This window comes from Acinonyx jubatus, chromosome X (genome assembly GCF_027475565.1).
Source record: "Acinonyx jubatus isolate Ajub_Pintada_27869175 chromosome X, VMU_Ajub_asm_v1.0, whole genome shotgun sequence".
Classification (NCBI taxonomy): domain Eukaryota; kingdom Metazoa; phylum Chordata; class Mammalia; order Carnivora; family Felidae; genus Acinonyx; species Acinonyx jubatus.
This window is the reverse complement of record NC_069389.1, coordinates 29,483,116-29,507,124: the sequence shown is the minus strand read 5'-3', so window position 1 is coordinate 29,507,124 and position 24,009 is coordinate 29,483,116. Positions and strand designations below refer to the sequence as shown.

The 24,009-nt window shown below is 36.7% G+C and overlaps 1 pseudogene; it reads right to left on the bottom strand.

The window, feature by feature from the left end:
- Positions 1-19,746: 19,746 nt before the first annotated feature.
- LOC106987838 (RNA-binding motif protein, X chromosome-like) lies at positions 19,747-20,952 on the bottom strand (annotated as a pseudogene).
- Positions 20,953-24,009: the final 3,057 nt, after the last annotated feature.

The window sequence follows — 24,009 nt, the reverse complement described above, 5'->3', positions numbered from 1 at the left end:
TCTTTCCTTAAACTCACAATGCAGTTACCTCACATTTTATGTGATAAAAATTTTGGATACCACATTGCATGCTATAGTGGAGTTTTAAGGAAATCCCATTAGGATTACTAAAGAGCTTCTATTCTAAGCCCCCTGAATGGACTTCTGCTGCTCGGATGTCTAAACTTCACTCCTGGGGCTCCTCAAACCTGTCTTTGATCAAGAAACTGCCCAGCAGTTCACCTCGAAGATGATACTCCAAAATGAAGTCTATTGTCCATTTACCTAATCTGGTTTGTCAATGAATTGTTAAAGATGTTGAATAGCACCCAAATTCCCATGTGCTTCTTTGTTTTTATGGCACTTACCAAAAGATATATATATATATATATATATATATATATATATATATATATATTCTATATATATTCAGCACCAAAAGGGCATAATCCTGTTCTGTTTGATTTGTCATTGTAAATTCAGCACCAAGAAGAGATACAACACAAGGAAGTATACACTAAGTAGATTCTGAATTAATGGACAAGTGAATAAACGAATATATATATATACATATATATATGTATATATATATGTATATATATATATATCTTCTAAGTACAGATGGCCACTTTTTAAACAATGTACTATATCTAAAATCTGGCAGAGAATTATCAACAAAATTGAATACATACAATAAATTTAGTGTTGGGAACATTTAATAGACATCATGAACAGACTTAAGATATTAAAATCTGCATTTCACTGTTATTAAAATTCATGTCATTTTTCTCATAATACATGAAAGACCTCACCCCTTATTTTAAGGATGCTAATTACAATGTAAAACACATTTTAATGTCATAATGGATGAGAAAATATCTGCAAACTGGTGAAGCATTGTTTAAATTACTAACTGGATTTCAATAAACATTTAGTAGATTATCAATGACTTTAAGTCTATGTAATGAGTGATTGGAAGCCTTATAGAATATGGCATATTAATACCAAACAATCTGAATAACAAAAGTATTAAGAAGTATAAGATATTAGGGATCTGTTAAAAAGACATTCAAAGTTTAAGGACATGGAGTTCATGTAAAACAACTCAAGTCTAGTTATCTAACATGTAGATAAATATTTAATTATAATAATCATTTTTTAGAATGCATACAAATGTAGAAACCTAAGGAAAATTATAACTTCACTGACAGAGAGCAAAAGAAAGAATAATTTGCTGTAGAAATGATAGCAGTGATAGAAATTCTAGAGGCAGTATGGGTTAGAAATTTGGCATCAGACTTGAATTCAGATTTGACTCTACCACTGACAAGCTGAAAGACTTAGGCAAATTATAAAAACTTTCTAAGCCTGTCCACCCTGTTCAACACCTATCTTCTTTGACTTATGATGGGGTTACATCCTCTTAAACCCATTATAAATTGAAACTAACGTAAGTCAAAAATGCATCTAATACACCTAACTTGGCCTAGCCTACCTTAAACCTGCTCAGAACACTTATAATGGCCTACAGTTGAGCAAAATCATCTAACAGAAAGTCTAGTTTATAATAAAGTGCTGAATAACTCGTGTAACTGATTGAATATTGTACTGAAAGCAAAAAAACAGAATTGTTGTATCAGTTGTTTACCCTTGCAATCACGTGGCTGACCAGGAGCTGTGGCTCACTGCCACTGCCAGCATAATGAGAGTATTGTATAATACTCTAGTGCAGGAAAGGTTTAAAATTCAAATTTTGAAGTAAGGTTTCTACTGAATGCATATTGTTTCCATACCATTGGTTGAAAAAAATCTTAAGTTGAACCATTTTCAGTTAGGAATCGTCTGTGTTTCTCTTTCTTCCTTTATTTTTTTCTTTCCTTTTTCTTCTTTTCCTGTCTCCCCATTTCCCTCTCACCCACACTGCCCTTGTTCTTATGCCCACACACAGAATTTGTGTTTGAGAACTCCAAGTTTCGTTTTTTTTTTTTTTTATAAATGCAGTGCATTTTTAGCGATATTATTGCCACAGAATCTAATTTCTTAAGCCATCTATAAGACCTATTTTCCTCCTGGGGGAGGGAGATAGATTCTTTATGCAAAAGGCTGATAAATGGTAAACATCAGGACAGATATAGTGAAGGCAAAAATTATTGCAGAGAAACATTTTACTCCTCAGCTCCCACTGATCTCTTCAATATCTGTTTTTTAGATAATCTGGTCCAGAAGGTTTACTCATCATATTTAACGTTGTTGTTGTTGTTGTTGTTGTTGTTGTTGTTGTTGTTTTATGTATCAACTCATATCAATATCATTCTAGGTTGACAGATTATGTTTTTCTCTGACAGCCCCTTTTGTTTCCTAGATTCCAGGGGTAGATTAGGGCTAATATAAGTCTAGTAACAAACAGCTGATCAAGACCTACAAGGAAAATATATTTGAGGATAGTTTCTCCCTCTAGTTTACCCTCCCTTTTAATAATTGCAATGTTTTGGTTGAAAATACCATCCTGGAACACAAAAGCATTCAAATATTTGTATTTTAGATTTTATGTGAGAACATATGAAATATTTGTATTTATATCAAATGTGTGCCTGCTTATGGGATCTGCAGTAATGACAGGACATCCAAAATTGGCCTTTTAGGGAACCCTCTTGCATTGGTGGTGGGAATGCAAACTGGTGCAGCCACTGTGGAAAACAGTGTGGAGGTTCCTCAAAAAATTAAAAATAGAATTACCCTATGACTCAGCAATGGCACTTCTAGGAATTTATTCAAAGGACACAGGAGTGCTGATTCATACAGGCACATGTACCCCAATGTTTATAGCAGTGTTTTCAACACACACACACACACACACACACACACACACACACACAATGGAATACTACTCAGCAATGAAAAAGAATGAAATCTTGCCATTTTCAACAATGTGGATGGAACTGGAGGGTACCATGCTAAGTGAAATAAGGCAGTCAGAGAAAGACAGATATATGTTTTTACTCATACATGGAAGTTGAGAGAAACTTAACAGAAAACCATGGGGAAGGGAAAGAAAACAAATAGTTACAAACAGAGAGGGAGGCAAACCATAAGAGACTCTCAAAAGTAGAGAACAAACTGAGGGTTGATCAGGGTGGGGAAAATGGGTGGTGGGCATTGAGGAGGGTACTTGTTGAGATGAGCACTGAGTGTTGTATGTAAGTTATGAATCAAAGGAATCTACTCTTGAACCCAAGAGCACACTGTATACACTGTATGTCAGCTAACTTGACAATAAATTATATTAAATAAATAAATGGATAAAATAAAATAAAATTTACGAAACAACAACAAAAACCAAAATTGGCCTTTTATAGGATGGCACTACTACATTTGAAGGAAAAACCGTGAAATAACAGACATAGGTATTGTAATTTAAAGGTAATGGAACAAAGTATCTTAGGGTTCATAAACAAAGATTTCGGTACCCTTGATTGACAAGGCTATCATATTATCTATTGAAAATCTTCTCTTATAACAATCACTGTAGTCCTCTTTGTACATGAGAAGAGTTTTGGTTCATCAAATATATATTTTTCACTTTGTTATCCTAAATTTGTGGTTAATCTACTTTCACCTCTCTCCAATTAACATCATCATTTTTAAGTTTTGAATACTCCACTGCTTCTTCATCATTTCCAAGCTTCAGGTTACTGCTAGTGACACACTGGGTTTACTTGTAAGCAGGAGTGTGCCAAATAGAAAAGCAGGATGAGCACAAGGAGCCAGGTTAGAAGCCACAGTAAAATGACAAAGGACTTATCTACAATGAAAATATTTAGTGAAGATTAAATTAGGTGGTATTTGTAAAACTCCTAGGAAGATGTATATTAATCTATACTAGTATAGTAGTAGAAGATATCTCAATAAATGATAGCTTTTACTTTGTTTCCGACTTCCTTTAATTTCAATTATAGACATGTAGTTATCAGCATATTATTTTCCTGTCTCTAACTCAGGAGATGGCTTTTCAGTTCTTGACATGGATAAGAAACATTGGAGTTAGAATAACCTTATTTTGGAAATGGCTCCAAAGCAAACTGGCCCTGTGATGTAAGTTAAAGCCAACTTAATTAACTTCTCTTGGTCTTTCCTATTTGTAAAATCAGAATAGTTTACAAGTATAATGAAATGAATTGAGATTATGAGTAATGAATATGAATACAGTTTATAAGATGTAAGACACCTCAACTTATAATTAAACAAACATTTAACTCCTCCAGTAGATTTACATAAAATCTTCAGAGAATGACATGAAAGGTTTCAAAGATTTATTCAAGTAACCTCCCTTCCTACCCCAACAATTATCATACATTCCTAGCCAGATATTTTTCTTTTTTTGGCAAGGAAAGGGATAAAATATGCTTTGTCCCAAGAGCCATCAATGTTTTAAAACAAGCATTTATTAATTAGGAAACTATCACAGCAATTTGAGCAATAGTTAGTGTACTTTTCAAGCAGCTATTTAATCTACTTTATTCTTATTAGAATAAGCCACAGGAATAATTTTAAACTGAAAACTGAGGTCTGAGTTTCCATTTTAGTGTTGGCCAAATTAGCATTGGTGTAGGGGACAAGAGTGCTTTTTTTTAAATCATGCCTATCATCTCAGCTCTGTTTTACAAACTATTTCAAGAACTACAGTGAAAATTCATAGACTAGGACAGACATGAAATGTGAACTTACCTCCAGGGAGATTTGACCAGTTGGTTGAAACTTAATAGTAATGAGATTGAATTACCTGTTATGCACCAATGGAGTATATTCTATTCTATGGCTTCAGGCTACACCTCAAATTTAGCCAATCATTTCAGCATTGTATACCAGACTTAATTGGATGAATCAGTAAAAATCTATCTCCAAGACTATAAAAATGTCTAAAATTATATGCCCTACTCTTCTGAGTTAGTATCATTATATTCTGATTTGGAGAGAAGCAAATGGATTTGAATACAAGGTAATAAAGTTCGAGCCAAGCCAATCTCCCAAACTTCCTCTGATATCAATTATTTCTGAGTTCTACATTATACCTCTAAGTCAGAGTCAGGTCCAGCATAAAAAAAAAGCAGGATTATACTTGGTTAATAAGTTCTCCAAGTCTGGAAATGATTGATTCTTGGAGGCAGCTCATGCTAGACTGAGAGGTCATATTTATGATTGAGTCCCTCAAATCCCACTAGCATCCCTAGCATATGCCAAGCACAAAAGAAACATTTATTCAATAACTAATAACATGTCAGAAGGGGTTTTATTGAGCATTTTGTCAAGGATCAACTCCCCCAAAACTGTCAGAAATAGTTGTTGATAAAGCAAGTTTAAGTTTATGAGATACAATGCACTAAGAGAGAACATCTTGACAGGGGGTTAGCAATATCTCAAAGTGAGGAAATTAGGAAAACATATTTATAGGGTTTTGGGGCCTAGGATGGATGATTTTAAGGCAGGTCTTGTAATGTGGGAGATTGACCAGGAATGGGCAAAGTTCATAACATAATAGCTTTCAACTGGTAGGCACAGTGAGGCAAAGGCTTGAAATATTCTAGATGAGCAAACTGTTAATCTTCATAAAACAGCTTTGTTTTTTTTCCAAATTGATAATATTTATTCATTTTTGAGAGACAGACAGAGTGCGAGTGGAGGAGGGGCAGAAAGAGAGGGAGACACAGAATCCGAAGCAGGCTCCAGGCTCTGAGCTCTCAGCATAGAGACTGATGCAGGGCTTGAACCCACAAACCATGAGATCAAGGCCTGAGCCGAAGTCGAACACTTAACCAACTGAGCCACCTAGGTGCCTCTTCATAAAAAATCTTATTAACTGACTCATAGATTTGCCTTTGAGGAATTGGTATTTCTTGGTGCAAGAACTAAGGTACTTTTCCTAGGTATCGGTATAATTTAATATTAAGAAAGTATGCCTGGTCCCAGTATTATTTAACACAGAGACAGGAAATACTGTTGATTTTAGTTAACTGAAAATTAAATGAAAGGTAATTAAACTTTTATAGAGCCACCTAATGACAAAAATCATCTTAATGAACTAGTCACATCTACTTAATTGCAAAGAAATTACTATCTCACTGCAAAGAATTCAGTAATATAGTCTTAGTTAATTCTTTGTATGTTTACTCTAAGTCTTCCTGAAAGTAACTGAATGGACTGGTAGAGTAATCAGCCCTTTTCTGAGGTAGCCAAAGCCTTGTATCAATTTTAATTAACCAATTTTGGCACTTGAGAGTTTTTGCATCTGTGTCTGCCTAATTTATTTTTCCATACTCCATGTGGGAGGCAGTAAGCAATAAGAGAAGACTGAATTTTTCTCATCTTTCTGCTAATTAATATTTCTGGCATTTCAAATGTTGGTACTTTATCATATATAGGTAAAACTTACACTTTTTGAATTAATTACTTCAGGTTTTGATTAGAAGATTAATCTCTCTTTGGCTACATTACCTTCCACACATATTCTAGATCTTTGCTTCTTCTTCTGAGCTTCACTAGCCTATAGCATTCTATCCTGCATGAAACAGGATAGAATGTCCCTTTTCTTCCACTCTTTCTGTTGTTTTAGGATTTTGTATTTTTTTATTCCTTTATGGCTTTACTGTTGTTTAATGGGGTTTTAGGAAGAAAAGGAGAAAAGGGTACATACTTGGTATGTCATTTTCACTGAGATACTTTTTGGTTAATTTTGTGCATTGATTTGGATATTATATTTGTTTTTAAATAGGTATTAGGTAATAAAACCTGTACTACTCTCAAATATCAATCTTAATGGAAAGCAACATAGAATGGTGAAAAATAACTCTAGATTTAGAGCTAATTCAGCTTTTGTTCCAGTTTTTATGATTCTAGCTTTATGAAATTGAACAAGTCATTTAACCTTTTTGATTTCAGTACCTTTATCCGTCAAACTGTTGGGTTATTCTACATGCCCTTCTAAGTTTCTTCCAAAGCTAATAAGATGATTGTATTTAATCCCAAGACAAGGTATCTAAATTAACTACATTTGAGTAATGAACAATTTGATTATTTTAGCACAAGTTTTATGATTATTAAATCTCAAATCCCAACTTTTTGGTCTTAAGTCTCAGGTCTACATACTTTAAAATATTTTAATACATTTGTAGATATAGATATAGGGCAGCTAGATAAACTACAATTCAGTTCAATTCTGACAATGATTACCTGATGGTTAGTATCAGATTTCACAGGTTCAGTTCCACAAGACTGACTTCACTTCAGATACCAGTCACAACTATCAGGTTCCCAGGTTATTCACATTTCTGTCAGACTTAGCTACTAAGTCTAACGTTCTCACAACCCCCTTAAGTTTGATAATCTGTTCGAATGACTCACATATCTCGAATACAAGTTTGCTTACTATTACGGTTTGTTATAAAGGATCCAAAGGAACAGCCAGATAAGACCTACACAGGGCAAGGCCTGGAAGTATCCTGAGTGCAGAAGCCTCTGTCTTTTGGAGTTGGGGCATGCCATTCTTCCAGCACATGGGTGTGTTCACCAATTCAGAAGCTTCCCAAACTCCATCAGTTAGGGGTTGTTATGGAGAATTCATTACATAGGCATAATTGTGGCCATTGGTGATTAACTCAATCTCCAGCCCCTCTCAACTACCCATAGCCTCTGTGTAGGGGTGAAATATCCAAGCTTCTAACAAGGTTTGATCATTCTGGGACCAGTCCCCATCCTGTAACTATATAGGGGTCCATCAAGACTTGCCTCATTAGATGTTACTATTACCTTTATGACAGGAAATTCTGATGGCTTAGGAGCTCTGTGCCAGGAAACAGGATGCAAAGACCAAATACATTTTTGTTATAATACATAATATGGATGTACATTTACATATATAGAGAGAAATTTAATGCATATTTCCTTCCCATTTTAAAAACTGTCCCTTTTTACTTAAAAGTCTTGGATTTTAATTCACTTCTTTATTAAAGAAACTTTTACAAGAAACTCGTTAGACTACATAAGCAAACAATATGAATTTTGCCCACATACTCAATTGGTTTCATCAGGGGCATAACTACTCCCTTGTGGTATATTAGATACTTAAGGAAGCTATGTAAGCTCTGCAAGTCACAAGAGTATAATTTGATAAATTGCAACTTCAATGGATTATTAACTTTTTACATAATATATTTCAATTAAAACAAAATTGGATCTTGATGAAATCACATAGTTGATGCTGAGTTTGGTCTATGAGCAGAAGAGTACGCACTGGAAATGTTACTTGAAGATGTATTACCTACAAGAAATCCAATCACTTTAGAAGGGAGCTCACTGACATTTGGCTGCAGGCAGCCACACAGAAAATGACTGGATGCATATCTTAACCCTTCATCTTCCTCAGAGATTCTCCTAGGTCTTATCTCCAATATAAAATAATACTCATCTGAATACTACAAAAATAACCACTTTTAAAAATCCAGCTTGAAAAGTTGTGGTATTAATTTCCCCTCACCATAGTATCTGAGTAAGTTAGAACTCTTCAAACCTAGTACACTTATAGAGCTAGATTGTCTCTATGCTTTTAAACTACGCTCTGCTAAGAACTGACTCATTTTGAAAGTAGAATTAACTATTTCTCGCCCATTAAGGTCACATTTGAATGTACTGAAGAGCAGTTATTATAACCCACATTATCTGCGCTTTCATAAACTGACTTATCTGTGAATTGTAATTTAAGGCCTTAGTAGAGTCAATGAATTCTATAGCAAGAAGAGACATCTTGTTATATTTATTTATCGTATTTTTGATTGATTGATTTTTGTTATACTACTTTAACTTTGTGTGGTTTTTCACTATTCACTGTTGTTAGTGTCCTGATTGGCCTGTATACACAACCCACTGAGAAATGAGTCCATTAAACTGTGCTATTAGTATAATGCAAGTTCTGTACAGTGCCAGCTTAGAGTAATATTTGATGAAACATTTCTCTCTCTCTTGAGATCTTTTGACTTCATCTTCCACCCACACACATCTGTGTTTCTAATTTAAATAGGCTAGCTTAGTACTTCCTTATTCTGACTGAATTGTCTTTGGTGATACCTATGTCTAATGTAGCCAAGTTTTTAGTTCTATCCTTTAAAAATATATCTCCCAGGTTCTGTTTGCAAGCAAATATTGATACCAGGAGTATTTATAAGTTTTTAAAGATAATATTGCCTCTTTCCTTCCTCTCTTTCTCTGTAAAAAAAATAGATACACAAAGATACAAGTGAAATTTTTACTTCCAAATTACCATCTCATCATTTGACCTTCATGGGTATATTGTAATTTTTCTCACTTCATAGACTAAATTAACTAGTTTATAAAACATGATCAACTTGAAAAAAATTATGCCAGTTTAATATACCTTTACTGGATGAAAAAGGGCTTTATGATTTAGGGGACTAACTGATTATCTATAGCTAGCATTTCCTATGGCATGGCTTTTCTAATGTAATGGAGAACATCTATGTTTTATAAATGAGCCAAAGATGGCTTCTGTATATTATTTATTTCTTCACTGCAGCCTGAGATCCATTAGCTTAAAAGCCCACTGAAGCCCACCTCAAATATTTCTACATTCCAATTATTATTTTTTATTGGGATATAATTGACATATAACATTGTATATGTTTAAGGTGTACAACATGTTAATTTAATACATTCATATATTACAATCCAAACAAGCATATTTTCAACTTTTTGGAGCATGCCTGCTTTGCATACCTCACAAAACCACACCCAACATATGCCAACCATATGTTAAGGGAAGCCTCTGGCTAAAAGATCCCAAGTTGCTGGTGCCCATTGGAGTTCTCTGACCCAGAGATTTCCTGCTGTGCTGTTGAGTGACATCACCTTAAAATTAGGTACCTTTTCTGAGTCCCCTCCTTCCTAGGAGTTCTCATGCTCTCTGCTCCTTCTGAGTAGGGACAATACCAGTAGCCTCTGGATAGCCTTCTACTATGAGGGACTTCCTCGGAAAGCAAACCTGTCAAAGGATTGCTTCATAAACCTTGTGTGTGCTACTGTCACCTTGTGGTCATATCTTTTTCCCTGATCAGTCCCCAAATCCCTTAAACCCAAGAGAACTCATTATATTTTTCGAGGCAGAGCATGCTTACCACAAAGACAATACTTTCTCTTTTCATTTATTAGATGGGACAAAGTAAGTAGACTTCAGTATAGTTGTCTTGTTTTGAAAGAATATTGAAAAATGGTTAAACAGAGTGTCTTTAAGCAAAATAAACTTCCTCCTTTTCTTCCATCATTTTAGTATGTCCTGCTTCTCTTCTATTCTCTGTCTATGAAATTTATTATGCATATTCTATGTAAGCAGCACTCTGCTAAGAGCCATTGCATATACACAGATGAAAATACACAATTCATATTCTCAAATTTTCTGTATAAGTAATTTTAAAATCTTTTATTTACCTGAGATATATGAAAGAATTATATTTTCATTTACTCAAATAGACATAATGATCCTAAATTAGTTATTTTATTTGAAGCAGTGGCATTACAAAACCTTAACATTTTCATTATTTAGAGAAACATGTACCAAGCAAAGGGAAAAATGCCCATATATGTAATTTTAACAATGATTTTGGAAATTAAAAAGGTGTTTGAAATTTACAATATTCCAGAAAAAAAGAGGACAAAATAGATAAGAAGAAATATAAAAATCCCTGCAATTATATGTCAATTTTGGTTTACTTCTACACTTGGATTAACTTACACATTAATATATTGCAATATATACTTATATATGTGCACAGTGGCATTTGATTTTGTAAGTTGAAAACTTCTTCTACCTTTTGAAATTTAGATTCATCTTTAGTAACATCTGAGTGTCTCCCATTTGCCAAGCAGAGTTCTAAAAAGTAGCTTATGTTAATGCAGAGCAATGACTGTTTCAAACAGGTCTCCAAAGAAAACAAGAGGAAGTGATGTCAGTATCATGGGAACACATGACATTCCTTGTATTTGTCTTTCCCCCCAAGATAAAACTTCAGCATCCGTCCTCAGCATGCATCCAAAGTACCTTTGTGGGAGCTGTGGGATTCAACACCATATGCCAAGGAACTTGGGAGGAGGCTTGCCTACCTGTGTGCTGGGTAATAGGCAGATAGATCTCAGTGACAGCTATTGAACTTGCAATGACCCATGAACTGGCACCAGCCCCTCTCAGTCAGAGTCTTAGACAATCATCTATGGACAAGAAAACCTTCGCAGAAATCCAGACTCCCAGAGAAGTCTCAGCACATTGCTGGAACAAAAATGTACAAGTTTGGACACAATGGAGTGAGTAACACAAATGGCTTCACTTTAGCTGCATCACCCCTACCCTAAGGCAGCACAGCTTACGGCCAAGAGAGATCACGTAGCCCATGATTTCTCCTGCAGAGGAAAACGAGCATGTATGCATGAGCACATGGCTTCTTCACTGATATGGGATACTTCCAAAGGAGCTCATTTCTCTCTCATCCGTCCAGAGTACTAAATTGTGAGTCATATGACTGCAGATTGGAAAGAAGTGATGACAGCTGTAGATAGGACTCTCGGAGGGCATTTAAAGTACACACATCTTACTAACTGCATCACAGACTTCATCAAGGAGCCCATTCATGAATAGATGGGAATGCTTCACTTGCAGATCTACCTCTCACCCTGCCCAGATGGCTCACAGGAACCTCCAATGCTCTGAGTACCTTATGCACACACACCCCTCCATCCCGACCCTGTGATTGGCTCTCAGTGCAAGCTCCTGGTGGCATTGCTGAGAACAAGCTTTGGCAGATGGAAAAGCTGAAAGCTGGCCCAAACCTTCAGGCCAGGGAGAGACCATAAATGTGAGTTTTAGCTCCCTTTGAGAAAACAAGAGAGGTTCTCAGCACTTGGCCTTGGTGCCTTGCAGGATTCACAGAAATCATACAAGCTTAAGAATTCTGCCACAAGAGGGAGCAAAAAGCATGGAGAAGGTGTACCCATAGGAAGTCTGAGATAGCCACAGAATCTCTAGGAGAGCAGACAGAAGTTATCTCTCTCCAAAAGTCAGGAAAGACTTGAGAAAGTGACAGCTAATTCAAATGGAAATAGTAACACTAAACTTCAGGGATCATGAAAAAATCAGGTAATATTACACCACCTAAGATCACAATAGATTCTAGTAACCGACCAACCTCCAGGTCCTCGGGCCTGGCCTGGGCCAGGACTAACAGGAGGAGAGCCCAGGAATCCATCGAACCCACCCACTCCAGCCTGGAATTCAGACAGGACAGGCTTTATGTCCACCATTCCCCTCTCCAAACTCCAGGAACCCTTAAAGGGTCCTTTCTACCTGACTACAGGAAATTGGGGGGCTGGGAGGGAAGGAGCTGAAAATATATATTTGGTATCAAAAATAGCTCTTTTAAGAAAACTTGTTGAGCTACAAGGAAACCAGGAAAATAATACAACAAAAATAAAAGTTAAACAAAGAGGTAAAAATCATAAAAAAGAACCACAAAGAAATTCTGGAGCTGAAGAATACAATGAAAAAAATGAAAAATGTGACACAGATCATCAACATCATAATGAATAAAGCAGAAGAAAGAACCTGTGAGTTATAAGGAATTTTCAACTTATCTATTCAGAGAAGAACAAAGAAAAAAATATCTGTGGGATACCATCAAAAGTGCCAATATGGAAATTATTAGAGTTCCAGAAGGAGAAGAGAAGGAAAGGAGGGCAGAAAGATTATTTAAAATAAATAATGGCTGAGAACTTTCAAAATATGGGGAGAGATTTGAATTCGTAAGTTCGTGAAGCTCATGGTCAACAAAAAGTCTACTTAAGGAGATCCTCTCCAAGACACATTATAATAAAACTGTCAAAAAATCAAAGACAAAGAGATAAATTTAAAAGTGGCAAGAAAAAAGAGAAAGCTTACAACTTACAAGGAACCCCCCATAACGCAATCAGCAGATTTCTCAGCAGAAATTTTATAGGTCAGGAGAGAGTAGAATGGTATATTCAAAGTGTTGAAAGAAAACAAGCAGCCAATTAAGAGTACTTTGCCATCAAAAGTGTCCTTCATAAATGAAGGTGAGGGGAGGGCCAGCATGGCAGAGAAGTAGAGGGATCCGAACTTTCCTCTTGAAGCCAAAGGACTTTGAACCCCAAGAGTCTGGGAGGAAAAGAGATAGTTGCGCTTCCAGGGATGGACCAGGACAACCTGAGGGGCCATAGGTGCATGATTGCAAACTGGGAGAGATAAAACAAACGGAGGGGAGGGATCCCCTTCTGTGGAGAGACAAAGGGAAGAGAGAGGCTGCGGAAGCATAGGACTGTATCTGGACAAGAGAAAAACCTCAGACCCTGACAGAGAAAGATCCAATCTCTAACTGTAGGGCTTTCTCCAGACTGAGGCCGGCTGCCTGGATTGTGCATGTAGGGAGGAGGGGAGCCAGCCTCGGGCTCAGTGGCTAGGTTGGGGGCACAGTCTGCAGTAGGAGAAAGTGATCCCCTCCCTGGAGTGCTGTGGGACAGGACAAAGCCTGCCAGCGTCAGGCAGCTAGGGACCAGATATCAGACAGGGCTGAGCCGTGCTTCCCCAGTAAGGGGGTGCACAGAGCGTGAGTCTGAATCCCAATCAAGCACCAGGTACGGGAGTCAGTGGAGTGAGACAAACCACCTCGTTTGTGCCCACAGCATGATGAGGACTGCTCAAACAGAGTGATTTGGAACACCGGGTCGGTGGAGGAGAAACTCGGGGGTTGCCATTTTTGTCCCCATCACCAACAAGGTGGGGCTTCAAGGAATGGATGGTAGGCTGACAGAGGAGGTGGGACCCACCTATATCAAACCACACCTCTCAGCACCTAGTAAATGCGCATCTATAAGAGCAGGATTGATACAGATGAACCAGACAGCCCCTCCATCAGACCAGTGCTATTGCACTGCCTGGTTTAATTCTTGGACAATTCTTATGATATAGATATATGCTTCCTTCCTTTTCTCCTTCTTATCTCTTCCGTCCTCTGGTCTGGTTACTCTGGTTGTTGGTTAGTTTAATCAGACACATGTAATACTTTCTCTTGATACATGTTTTACACCTCTGTCTTTATTTTCCTTTCTCTCTCCCTGGAATAATTAAGCCATATAGTTTCTCTGTCTGGACTACTTTATCTTCTTGTTCTCCACCTATTTCTTTATTTTCCTTTCTTTCTCTCTGGATTAAGCAGCATAGTCTCTCTGCCTGGTCAATGTTTATTCCCCACCCCTGTCATTACTCTCTTTGTATGGGATAAGGCTTCTTCCATCAGCACCACCTCCACACTGTTGTTTACTTGTAGCTGGTGTTTCTCATTTTTTTTTGTTTTTTTTTTTTTGTTGTTGTTTGCTTGTTTGTGTTTTTTTGTTATCTATTTGTTTTTTGTTTGTTTGTTTTCCTTTTCAGGGCGACTTCAATGATAAATCAAACACACCTGGTGGAGGGTCCAAATCATCACTATGAGTAGGGAGATAAAGTAACCTAAGTCACAAAAACAGAGAGCAAGTAACACTCTCCAAAAAACACCTGAAAGTCCAGGCACAGGGAACTCCCTTCAAAATCAACAAAACAGGTCAACGCCATGACATATCATAGTGAAACTGGAAAAATACAAAGATAGAGAATTCTGAAAGCAGCTAGGGACAAACAGACCTTAACCTACAAGGGTAGACACAGAAGGGTAGTAACAGACCTGTCTAATGAAACTTGGCAGGCCAGAAGGGAGTGGCTGGAAATATTCAATGTGCTGAATAGGAAAAATATGCAGCCAAGAATCCTTTCTTTATTAAAATTTTTTTTACATTTATTTATTTTTGAGAGACAGAGAGAGACAGAGCACAAGTGGAAGAGGAGCAGAGAGAGAGAGAGAAGGAGGAAGAGAATCGGAAGCAGGCTCCAGGCTCCAAGTTGTCAGCACAGAACCTGATGCGGGGCTCGAACTCACAAACTGTGAGATCATGACCTGAGCGGAAGTCGGACGCTCAACCAACTGAGCCACCTGGGCGCCCCCAGAACCCTTTCTTAATAAAAACTCTCAAGAAAGTCAGGAGAGAAGGAATATACCTTAACATCATAAAAACCATATATGAAAGGCCCACAGCTAATATCGTCCTCAATGAGGAAAAACAGATCAGGAACATGACAAGGATGTCTACTTTACCACTGTTGTTTAATATAGTGTTGGAAGTCATAGCCTCAGTGATCAGACAACAAAATGAAATTGAAGGCATCCAAATTGGGAAAGAAGAAGTCAAACTTTCACTTTTCACAGATGACATGATGCTCTACATGGAAAACCTGAAAGACTCCACTGAAAAACTGCTAGAACTAATATATGAATTCAGCAAAGTCACAGGCTATAAAATCAATGTACAGAAATCTGTTGTATTTCTATACACCAATAATGAAGCAACAGAAAGAGATATCAAGGAATTGTTCCCATTTACAATTGCACCAAGAAGCATAAAATACTTAGGAATAAATCTAACCAATGAGGGGAAAGATATGTACACTGAAAAATATAGAAAGCTTATGAAAGAAATTGAAGAAGACACAAAGAAATGGAAAAACATTCCAAGCTCATGGATTGGAAGAGTAAATATTGTTAAAATGTTGATATTACCCAAAGCAATCTATACATTCAATTCAATCCCAATCAAAATTGCACTAACATTCTTCTCAGAGCTAGAACAAACAATCCTAAAATTTGTGTGGAACCCCAAAAGACCTGAACAGCCAAAGTAATGTTGAAAAAGAAAACGAAAGTGGAAGGCATCACAATTCCTGACTTTAGCCTCTACTACAAAGTTGTAATCATCAAGACAGTATGCTATTGGCACAAAAACAGACACATAAACCTATGGAATGGAATAGAGAACCCAGAATTGGACTCACAATTGAATGGCCAACTAATCTTCGACAAAGCAGGAAAGAGTATCCAGTAGAAAAAAGCCAAGTCTCTTTGGCAAATGGTGCTGGGAGAACTGGACAGCAACATGCAGAAGAATGAAACTAGACTACTTTCTTACACCATACACAAAAATAAACTCAAAATGGATGAAGGACCTGAATGTGCAGCAGGAAACCATCAAAGCCCTAGAGGAGAAAGCAGTCGAAAACCTTTTTGATCTAGGCCGCAGCAATTTCTTACTTGACACATCTTCAAAGGCAAGGGAATTAATAGCCAAAATGAACTATTGGGACCTCATCAAGATAAAAAGCTTCTGCACTGCAAAGGAAACAATCAACAAATCTAAAAGGCCACCGATGGAATGGGAAAAGATATTTGCAAATGACATATTGAATAAAGGGTTAGTATACAAAATCTATAAAGAACTCACCGAACTCCACTGAAAAAACAAATAATCAAGTGAAGAAATGGGCAGAAGATATGAATAGACACTTTTCAAAGAAGACATCCAAATGGCTAATAGACACATGAAAAGATGCTCAACATCGTTCATTATCAGGGAAATACAAATCAAAGCCAGTTTGAGATACTACCTCACACTTGTCAGAGTGACTGAAATTAACAACTCAGGAAACAACAGATGTTGGTCAGGGTGTGGAGAAAGGGGAACTCTCTTGCATTGTTGGTGGGAATGTAAACTGGTACAGCCACTCTGGAAGAGTGTGGAGATTCCTCTAAAATTAAAGACAGAATTACCCTACAACCCAGCAATAGCACTATTAGGAAATTATCCAAAGGATACAGGAGTGATGATTCATAGGGGCACATGTACCCCAATGTTCATAGCAGTGCTATCAACAATAACCAAATTACGGAAAGAGCCCAAATGTCCATCGACTGATGAATGGATAAAGAAGATATGATATATACGTATGTGTATACACACACACACACACACACACACACACACACACATGCACACACAATGGAATACTTCTCAGCGATGAAGAGGAATGAAATCTTGCCATTTGCAACAATGTGGATGGAACTGGAGGGTATTATGCTAAGTGAAATAAGTCAGTCAGAGAAAGATATCATATGTTTTCACTCATATGCGGAAGTTGAGAAAATTAACAGAAGTCCATGGGGAAAGGGAAAGAAAATGAATAGTTACAAACAGAGATGGAGGCAAACAATAAGATACTCTTAAAAGCAGAGAACAAACTGAGGGTGGAAGGGGGGGCAGGGAAATGGGTGATGAGCATTGAGGAGGGCACTTGTCAGGATGAGCACTGCATATTTTATATAAGTAATGAATCACAGTAATCTACTCCCGAAGCCAAGATCACACTGTATACACTGTATATTAGCTAACTTGACAATAAATTATATTAAAAAAAGAAAAAAATAATTAAGAATAGGTCAATTAAATGATCCAGCAATTCCACATCTTAGAACATACCCAAAGGAAATGAAAACACAATATCAAAGAGATATATACACCCCCCATGTTTACTGCAGCTATCATTCTCAATAGCCAAAGATATGGAGAAAACTTAAGTGCCTGTCAAAAAATTAATGGATGAAGAAGAAGTGGTATATATATACTTATACAATAAGATGTTATTCGGCCATGAGAAAGAAGGAAATCCTCTAATTTGTGACAACATGGATGAACCCTGAAGACATTATGCTAAGTGAGATAAATCAGACACAGAAAGACAAATGTAGTATGATATCACTTATATGTGGAATCTAAGAAAAAGCCAAACTCTTAAAACCAGTAACATTGTGGTTATCAGGGGCTGGGGGATAAAAGAGACACTGTTTAAAGGTTACAAACTGCAAGTAACAAATAAATAAGTCCTGGAGATCTAATGTACAGTATAGTGATTACTAGAAACATCAAACTTGCTAAGAGACTTGATCTTAATTATTAATTATTAATTAAATCTTAATTATTCCCAGAACAAAATAGAAATGATAATTATGTACCATGATAAGGTGCTAGCTAATGCTACAATGGCAATCATATTGCAATATATAAATGTATCAAATCAACATATTGTACACCTAAGTTACACAATTGTTATATGTCAAATATATTTCAATAAAATAACAAAAATAAATGGGTTGAGTAAAGTGTAGAGTTTTTATAGGCAATTGAAGATTAGTTGTTATCAGTATAAAAGAGACTGTTGTATCTTTAAAATGTTTTATGTAATCCTCAGGGTAACCACAAAGCAAAAATCTATAGTAGATTCACAAAAGATAAAGTGAAGAGAATCAAAGTATACCAATACAGAAGATCATAAATTCACAAAGGAAGGCAGCAAAAGAGGAAAAAATGAACAAGGGAACTAATGAACAACTATAAAACAGTAAAATGGCATTAGTAGGTTCTTATATATCAATAATTACTTTAAATATTAATGGAATGAATTCTACCACCAAAAAGGCATAACATAGCTGGATGGATAAAAAACAAGATCCAACTACACACTATCTACCAGAAACTCACTTAAGCTTTAAAGACACACATAGGTTTAAAGTAAGGGGATGGAAAAAGACATTACAAGAAAATAAAAACCAAAGAGAAGAGAGGAAACTATACTTACATCAGTCAATTAGATTTTAAGCCAAAAACAGTAACAAGAAACAAAGAAGGTCATTATATAATGATAAAGAGGTCATTCATCAAAAGGATATAATAATTGTAAATTTATATGCACCCAACAATGAAGCACCAAAATACATTATGCAAATACTAACATATCTGAAGAAAGAAATAGATAACAATGTAATACTGGTAGGGGACTTCAATACCCTACTTTCAACAATGGATAGATCATCCAGACAGAAAATCAGTAAGGAGATATTGGACTTGAACTATACTTTAAACTAAATAAAACTAACATATATAATATAGAACATTCCATACAACAGCAGAAGAATACACAATCTTCTCAAGTGTGCATGGAACATTTTCAAGGATAGATCATATGATACGTCACAAAACAAGTCTTAATATATTTAAGAAGATTGGAATCATATCAAATTTTTTTTTGTTTTGTTCTGGCCAAACTTTTTTATTTAGTTTTCTGTAGTTGCTTGACACACAGTTAAATGGTCTTATTGGGGACAGGAAAGGGGAGGTTCTTGTAGATTCCCAAGGAAATACCAGAAAGGCAAAATATGGCCTGCATTATCCATTTGCTTTTTGGGATTTACTGGACAAGTAGCACTTTCCTTACATAAGTATCTGATTCCAGGTTTTTCATAATAAAAACATTGAGATTTTGGTTTGAAGACACTCTGAAATCCTAAGAGTACCATACTCCCACCAGCCTTTAATAGCAAGCTTGTTTATATAAGCAGAAGGATTCACCTTTCCATTTTAGATGGCTAGATATTTATGGAAGGTCTTAGAATTACTTGCCTCATTTACTGGGAAAAATCAGATATAGCAAGTGGTCTTTTGGGACACTTTTACTTGGAAAACTACAACACTAGTATACAAATCAAGTGTTAACACATTTAACATTTGCTTATTGAAAGTAATGCCATAAAGTCCAATAGGATTAAACAGGTTTTACTTTTATTTCCCTCACAAGAACATAAAAATTATGGTAAGGGAACTTAACAGGAAATTTTAAAAAGGTGACACATTTTTTCCTTTTAGTAGTCCTTGGGTATTTATGGCAGAAAAGGTCCCACTTTTCTGTTTGTTTATTTTAACGGGGATTTTGGTCCAAGGTTTTGTTTGTTTTTAATATCTGCTTCTTCCCCCTCTATCAGACTGGCTTCCTCCACAGTTACCACTACTAGATGCTCTGCAGTTTGAAGTGCTGTAGGAATCACATGGAAGGGGATACCTCCTTTCTATAGAAAGGGAAAGCTCTCTTTCTTGTCTGCCAACTGTATCATTTGAGTAGAGATCACTTCAGCTGCTTGAGTAACTGTCTTGACTTCCACCATATCCATTATGTGAGCTGCTGTAATCATAGTGACTACTTCCACCATAAGATGGCAGGGGCCCTCGTGTAGGTGGAGCACTATGTGAGTTACCATAACTTTCATATGAATCTCTATAGGAAGCTCCACTCGGAAGATCTGAATAGTTAGGATCAGGACCATAGCCATCTCTATCACTATAGCCTCTTGATGGGTAGTTATCATGTGAACTGGAATGATGATAATCACAGTAGGTAAAATCTCTTGGTGGTGATGCATAATCCCTTGTATCACAAGAATTTGGGTAATCTCTGGTTGAATAGCTGCCTTTAGTATAATACCCATCATCCCTTGGGGACAAACAAACACCTCTACAAGAGGGCAGGGGTTCACTTCAAGATGGGCCTTCATAACTATCTCTTCCACATTGCACAGGAGCTCTTCTTTCCACTGCACTGCTGCTGCAAACTGGTCTGAAAGGGGAATATCTTTATGAGTGGGACAGCTACTTCGTGGTGGTGATCCTTTTTACTGGAAGTGGTCCCCTGGAAGAACTTAGGTTAAAATTCATGGAATAGCCACCATCATCCATGTGCCTTCAACGTGAGGGAGGTCCCTTGGTTCTTCCACTTCCTCCTCTTCCACCTCTAAGACCTCTTGAAGGGCCTCTGCCTCTTGGAGGTGTAGGTGGTCCACATCTACCACTTTCAAATGATGGTTTAGTTGCTTCTTCTACCTTGATGGCTTTTCCAAATCTAAGGACTTTCCATTCATGTCTCTGGCTGTATCCTTAACACCTGCTGGGCTTTCAAATGTGACAAAAGCAAATCCTCTTGATTTGTTGGTTTCACCATCTTTCACCACTAGAACTTCCACTATTCATCCACATTTATCAAACAATGCTTCAAGGGCTTTCTCGTTTGTTTCTGTATTAAGATCACCAATGAGAAGTTTTCCTGGGCCACCTGCTTCAACCATTTTTTCCCCTGGTGAGAGCTGGAGGGGAGATGATGATTTCAAGCTCTTAGAAGCTTGCAGGCAGGGACTTTTCAGCAGCTCAGCACTAGGGAGGGCTGCTGGTTCTAAGAACATTAGAGGGAAGCTGCTAGCACTACTGCATAACAAGGGTGAACCTCATATCAAATTATAATTCAATAAATTCATTGGCTACCTATTTGACTTTATGACATTGCTTTCAATAAGCAAATGTTAAATGTGTTAAGACTTGACTTGTGTACTAGTGTTGTAATTTTCCAAGTAAAAGATTAAAATTCTCCTATAACAGCATAGAAAATTTCTTCTGTTATAACACAGGAGAAAACAACATGTAGGCTTTAAATACAATACCCAACTTCATAGTTTCAGTATAGCTTATCTGATCAACAGGATATATATGGGTATGCAAAATTCCATTAACTTTTAACTCTTAATATTTGTACCCATGTTTTAAAGGAGAAATAACATTAATTTTACTGTTTTTGAAATAAATATGGAAAGAAGTTAAACATATACTCTTGACATACAATAATTAAGCATATTTTTAATGGCAATATTCCTTTAGAAGTTAAATTTATTAGAGTCTACATATAATTTACTTAATGTAATACTATCATTTTCTCATATGTACTACAATGTATAGATGTAGATTATAGATGGAATGACCAATATACTCCTCAAAAATTATTTATTTTTATGCAGAAAAAATATGTTCAAACTTTTAACAAAATACTGAAAATGAAAATGGTCTGTCACATTATGCCAACATATGGCCATGTAAAGATATCAGGCTTCTCCTATTTTATCAAGGCAATCAACAATTTCAAGTAAATTTATTTTGTGAAAGTTAGTCTTTGAATAAATATTGCATATAAGCTCTGTGGCATTTTTTCTTATGGGTGAGGTTATGGATTTATAAAGAATTATATAAATTACATTCTTTCATGGTATTCTGAGAATAATTAGGGAGATTAATTGGTCTTCCATATGTTGCTCAGGAAAGATATATTTCTTTCTTTCTTTTTAAAATATAATATATGGGGGCGCCTGGGTGGCTCAGTTGGTTAAGTGCCTGACTTGGGCCTAGGTCATGATCTCATGGTTCACCGAGTTCAAGCCCCACATAAGGCTCTGATGTGCTGACAGCTCAGAGCCTGGAGACTACTTGGGATTCTCTGTCTCCCTCTCTCTCTGCCTCTCTCTCTGTCTCCCTCTCAAAAATGAATAAACATTACAAAAATAAATATAGTATATGACATGTACTGTAATAACCATTCTCTAAGATGGCCCCCAGTACTTCACATTTTGGATATGTATGCCCCTTTATAGCTTCCTCCCATATTGAAGAGGTGTCCGACGGTGTGTGACTTCCAAAGTGAGGTCATAAAAGGCAGTGCAGTTTCCACCTTGCTTTCTCTTGGATTACTTCTTCTGTGAGAAGCAATTTGACAGATGGTAAAAATAACTAAAGAAGCCCATGGATAGGCAAAGTAGGGAAGAGCTGAGTCCTCCTCCCAAAGCCAGCACTAGACATGTGAGTGAGGTACCATAGAAACAGTTTCTCTAGCTCTAGTCAATTCTTCAGATATTGGCAGCCTTGGCTGATATGTGACTGAACATCATGAGAGACCCTAAGCCAGATCCACCGTGCTAAATTGCTCTTGAGTTTTTGCCCAGCTGAAGTTTGAGGTAATGTGCACCATAGATAAATAATACACCAGAAAAAAAGAATATATGTAACATACATGTTATTATAAAACATAATAATAACATAAACACCTATAACACCACCCCCTCCCAAATTTGTAAAATAGGACGTGTGTAAAAAGTGGAGCATCCATCTCCACTTTTTTACCCTTAGGTTAGTACAGCACTTTTAAAATATTTACATTAGCTGGAGATGAGATTTAAGATGGCAGCATGCTGGAGGACCTGGGTAGCTCAGTTGGTTAAGCATCTGACTTTTGGTTTCGGCTCAGGTCAGGATCTCACAATTCGTGTCTGTGCTGACAACTCAGAGCCTGGAGCCTGCTTTGGATTCTGTGTCTCCCTCTTTCTCTCTGCCCTTCACCTCTCATCCTCTGTCTCTATCTCTCAAAAATAAATATTCAAAAAAATAAAAAAATTAACTAGCTTAAAATAATCAATATGCCAAAGAGGCATATTTTGGGGTAGTATATTTTTCTCTCCCTCAGTCCAATGTAAGGCTGTTTCCCAAAGGATGTTATCTCTTATTCTTCTTGATATGCAGCCAGTGTCTTGGCTCCTCAGCCCCCAGCCTTGCAGGACCCAGTGGCGGGTATGTCTTTACCATTTGCTTGTCCTGCTCCATGGAAGTTATAATAGAAGGTTTGAGGGGTGCCTGGGTGGCTCAGTCAGTTGAGCATCCGACTTTGGCTCAGGTCATGATCTCACAGCTTGTGGGTTCAAGCCCCATGTTGGGTTCTGTGCTGACAGTGCAGAGCCTGGAGCCTACTTCGGATTCTGCGTCTCCCTCTCTCTGCCCCTAACCCACCTGCATTCTGTCTCTATCTCTCTCAAAAATAAATAAATACTTTTTTTAAAAAAAAGAAGGTTTGACAATTGCTTTTTTAGTTTCACTATCACAAAAGTCACCCTTTTGCAACTTAGCATAGGACCAAAAACAGTCTTTTGATATCTGAGGAGATACATTTGTATGTTTCTACATTTATTTTTGACTTATGGCTGAGGTAGAAAAATGAATCTGTAAGTTCTCTTACTGCTGGGGTGTATAATTGAGAAAAGCCTCTTGTAATCTGAAATATTTTCCTATCTCCAAAGAGTGTTGATGAATTACATTATACAGCCTCCAAAATTAATGGAGCTTTATTTTAATGAGTTATTAGAGATTTATAAATGCTTCTCTATATCTAGCATTTCTAAAGGTACACAGAAAATAAAGAAGCTGATACCTTAAATATGCTAGCCTTTTTTTTAATATGAAATTTTTTGTCAAATTGGTTTCCATACAACACCCAGTGCTCATCCCAAAAGGTGCCCTCCTCAATACCCATCACCCACCCTTCCCTCCCTCCCACCCTCCATCAGCCCTCAGTTTGTT